At 37.2% G+C, this 5,000-nt stretch overlaps 1 protein-coding gene across 1 annotated transcript in view; it reads right to left on the bottom strand.

Moving 5' to 3' along the window:
* Positions 1–5,000, bottom strand: part of bmpr1bb (bone morphogenetic protein receptor, type IBb) — a 171,496-nt gene that overhangs the window by 131,622 nt on the left and 34,874 nt on the right. The window lies entirely within an intron of this gene.

Below are 5,000 nucleotides of genomic sequence, written 5' to 3'. Positions count from 1 at the left end.
TACGTCACTTCCGCCTACCAATCCCCTAGCAACCGGGAATTCGTTGAAAACAAACCAGCTCACAGCGAACACAGCATTGACAGAAAAAGCATTTAACGAGCGTTGTGACTTGGAAGTCGGCGTTAAATCCTTCATTTACGCATTTTTACTTATTCGCATATCGTGTGAAAAAACGAAAATGTATTATTTGCGTCAGACTCGTCTCAGTGAACTTTAAAGCTTCTCAGGCTTAGCTTAGCTTGCTAATTAGCTTAGCCTGCGCGCTACTAAGAAAGAGACGCGGAAGTTATCAACAACAAGATCAAGTGTTAGTGTATAAAATATTGAGAGATTTGAGGGCTACATGTATTGTTTAAGTACAACTGTTCTTCGCCAGGTGTTCTTTGGCGGCCCTGGTTTACGTTTTCCCGGTGGTGTCCATCTTAACGCTGCCTTTGGTATCCTCTCGTTGTCCGGTTTTCGAAAATAGCTAGCTAGGCTATAGACTATATCAGGGCTCACCAACGCGGTGCCCGCGGGCACCAGGTAGCCCGTAAGGACCAGATGAGTAGCCCGCCGGCCTGTTCTAAAAATAGCTCAAATAGCAGCACTTACCAGTGAGCTGCCTCTATTTTTTAAATTGTATTTATTTACTAGCAAGCTGGTCTCGCTTTGCCCGACATTTTTAATTTTAAGAGAGACAAAACTCAAATAGAATTTGAAAATCCAAGAAAATATTTTAAAGACTTGGTCTTCACTTGTTTAAATAAATTCATTAATTTTTTTTACTTTGCTTCTTATAACGTTCAGAAAGACAATTTTAGAGAAAAAATACAACCTTAAAAATGATTTTAGGATTTTTAAACACATATACCTTTTTACCTTTTAAATTCCTTCCTCTTCTTTCCTGACAATTTAAATCAATGTTCAAGTAAAAATTTTTTTTTATTGTAAAGAATAATAAATACATTTTAATTTAATTCTTCATTTTAGCTTCTGTTTTTCCGACGAAGAATATTTGTGAAATATTTCTTCAAACTTATTATGATTAAAATGCAAAAAAAAAATTCTGGCAAATCTAGAAAATCTGTAGAATCAAATTTAAATCTTATTTCAAAGTCTTTTGAATTTCTTTTAAAATTTTTGTTCTGGAAAATCTAGAAGAAATAATGATTTGTCTTTGTTAGAAATATAGCTTGGTCCAATTTGTTATATATTCTAACAAAGTGCAGATTGTATTTTAACCTATTTAAAACATGTCATCACAATTCTAAAATTAATCTTAATCAGGAAAAATGACTAATGATTTTTTTTAAAATTTTTCAAAAAGATTCGAATTAGCTAGTTTTTCTCTTCATTTTTTCGGTTGAATTTTGAATTTTAAAGAGTCAAAATGGAAGATAAACTATGTTTGAAAATGTAATTTTCATTTTTTTCGTGTTTTCTCCTCTTTTAAACCATTCAATTAAGTGTAAATATCATTAATTATTAATAATAACATAGAGTTAAAGGTAAATTGAGCAAATTGGCTATTTCTGGCAATTTATTGAAGTGTGTATCAAACTGGTAGCCCTTCGCATTAATCAGTACCCAAGAAGTAGCTCATGGTTTCAAAAAGGTTGGTGACCCCTGGCCTATATAGTATATACCGCATGTTATTTTTGTACAACAACAACTTCAGCTGTCGAACGTTATAAGGTACAAATTCAACAAGTACAACGTTAGCACGGACGGTATAGCCAAGTTGTGGTTAAGAAGGTGGATTTTTGTTCCTTATATTTACCAGAAACGAAGTGATCCGAACACACGACCCGGGACTTTGGGGGACTCCAGTGAGAACCGTCCTCGTTTTCCCGGTGTAAAGCTGCGAGCCATTTGTCTCGTCTCTGTGGGCTTTTATCGCGCTTTGGCAGAACAAAATACAACCTTTGTTTTCCCTGTTTCCAGTTGTGGTTAGCACAACCAAAAACAACACAGTTTTTCGGCATTTTGGAGGCAGAATGAAGGTGTTTAACCAGCGTAGGTCGACAGGTTAAAGAGTAATGGCAACGGTTTGTTTTCAACGCCAGTCTCGTTGCTATGGCTCGAAGAACCCGTATGTAGCTCAGTTGCCCGGATGTTGGCCCTCACCCATTCCCCCGAAAAACAGCATGGGGTCCATCGTCTGGCGGTGGTTTGGCTTCAAGTGGGAATATGTCGAACAGACAACCGTAATTTGTCAAGTGTGGGGCGAAAGCGTTGTTATAAAAAGTAGCATTATTGCTAATATGTAGCATCATTTGAAAAGTCACCTGCTAGAGAATGAAGAGCGCTCACTCCGCATGTCAACATCTCCGTTCGGTGCCACACCATCAAAATGCAGAGGCAAACATTTCCAGATCAACACCGTATGAAAAAAATAGTGATTTTTTTAGTTGTGATTTCCTTCTCTGCATTAAAGTTTTAAAGTAGCATATATTAATGCAGTATGAAGAAGAATGTTTTAATGTAGACACATAGAATCATCATACTGCTGTGGTTATATGCATCAAGTGTTCATTCAAGGCTAAGGCAAAATATCGAGATACATATCGTGTATCGCGATATGGCCTTAAAATATCGCGATATTAAAAAAAGGCCATATCGCCCAGCCATACATCCATCCATCTTCTACCGCTTGTCCCGTTCTGGGTCGCGGGGGGTGCTGGAGCCTATCTCCGCTGCATCCTGGACAAGTCGCCAGCTCATCACAGGGCCAACACAGATAGACAGACAACATTCACAGTCACATTCACACACTAGGGACTATTTAGTGTAGACTTTTGGTACTAGTGTGCATGAAAAAAAAGGGACCCAAACACACATACTGTACAGCAGGTTTTTACAGCTAAATGTATACATATAATTTATACACACAATTTATTGCAAAGTGACATTTTGTTTACAGCCTCAACAAGAAAATGACTTGCATGATCCTTCAAGATATACTGAAACACAATGAAAATCATGGCATTAGCCTCTATGTTATTCATTCACAACATAGAGGCTAATGCCACCACTTTCGCTCACAATACAATAATTGTTTGTTCCCAAATATTTTGAAGTTGCACAGATTACATTTTGGGCACATATGTGACTAAAATGGTTGTAAATTCAAGCCCTGGAAATATTACTTAATTACTTGAATTAAAGTAATATCTGGATCGGGATAATTTGGCTTGTATATAATATATTTATATATATATATATTATGGGAAGCCGTTAAGGAAATTAAATATATATGAAAGTCTGAATAGAAATGAGAAACGTTTATATATACTGTAAATAAGAAAGACTTAGTTTGCTGATCTGAAAAAGAGCCAAAGCTGTCAAAGAGCTGAGGGACCGTCTTCAAAGTGCAATGCTGAAACAAATAATGCAAACAATAAAATGTAATTTCCAGGGTTTGAGATTAACGTAGTACCGTCGTCCCGGGGATGGTAAAAAAAAATGCACGGGACAAAATTAAATGTCTTTTAACTATTTTTTTTCTTTTTCTTTTTATGTATTTATTCATTTTACATTTTATATTAAATGTCTTGGTTTTTCCACCCTCTGAAAATCCTATGAAATGTTTAACAAGCCATCCTATAATAATACAACAGCTATTAATGTAACAATACAATAAAACAAATATATTTAATGATGTTTTTTTCATTATTTTAACAATAGGCTAATGTATATTACTTTATATAGATTCTACAAGAAACAAAAAACTTAACTAAATTATTTACAATTGCAGACACAAGGTTCTTGTTCTGCAGTGCTGTGTGCTAATGTGCTTCGTACACCTGCAGGACCGCAAGCAAGGTCGCAGAGAAAATGCGGACTGGATTTTAAAAGATGTGGGCATTTTCTATACGAACAAGTCCAAGGACCGCAAGCAAGGTCGCAGAGAAAATACGGACTGGATTTTAAAAGATGTGGGCATTTTCTATACGAACAAGTCCAAGGACCGCAAGCAAGGTCGCAGAGGAAATGCGGACTGGATTTTGAGTGATGCGGGCATTTTTCTATATGAACTAGTGGAATGGATCGGATACCGACGCACTAAAGAGGCTCTCTACCTTACGCTATGAAGTGAGGGGAAACTGAGTGAATAATGACAGGTTGTATGATTATTTATTTAAACTCATATTCGGGCCACTTTATAATGAATATGTCGGCATGTATTTGTAAAAAATAAATAAATAAAAAAAAAAAAAATAAAATAAGATTTTCTTTTTTTAACACCAAATTATTTAGGGGGGCTTAAGAACATTTTAGGGGGGCTTGAGCCCCCCTAAAATAGGCCTAACAACGCCAATGAGGCACACATAATATCCACATAGCTGGGTTCTGTGTATAAGGCACACATACTATCCACATAGCTGGGTTCTGCGTATAAGGCACACATAATATCCACATAGCTGGGTTCTGTGTATAAGGCACACATAATATCCACATAGCTGGGTTCTGTGTATAAGGCACACATACTATCCACATAGCTGGGTTCTGTGTATAAGGCACACATAATATCCACATAGCTGGGTTCTGTATATAAGGCACACATACTATCCACACAGCTGGGTTCTGTATATAAGGCACACATACTATCCACATAGCTGGGTTCTGTGTATAAGGCACACATACTATCCACATAGCTGGGTTCTGTGTATAAGGCACACATACTATCCACATAGCTGGGTTCTGTGTATAAGGCACACATAATATCCACATAGCTGGGTTCTGTGTATAAGGCACACATAATATCCACATAGCTGGGTTCTGTGTATAAGGCACACATACAGTAACCATCTGATGTGTGGAGTGGAAATATAGCCGTGTCATGAGAATGGCTGATTGGCAGACATGCAAAGAAGCATTATGCATTGTAGTCCCAGGGGGAGATGGGGTGGCATTAGTTAGGGAGCTATTGCTTGTTGTTTGCTCTCCTCCGATGATCACGCAATGAAAACACAGGAAGTCGCTAAAGGGGCGATGAGGCCTGGGATCGATGCCTG

Source organism: Entelurus aequoreus, linkage group LG21 (assembly GCF_033978785.1).
Source record: "Entelurus aequoreus isolate RoL-2023_Sb linkage group LG21, RoL_Eaeq_v1.1, whole genome shotgun sequence".
NCBI classification, from domain to species: Eukaryota; Metazoa; Chordata; class Actinopteri; order Syngnathiformes; family Syngnathidae; genus Entelurus; species Entelurus aequoreus.
Note: the sequence above shows the minus strand (reverse complement) of the source record. Positions and strands in the feature narration are given on the sequence as shown.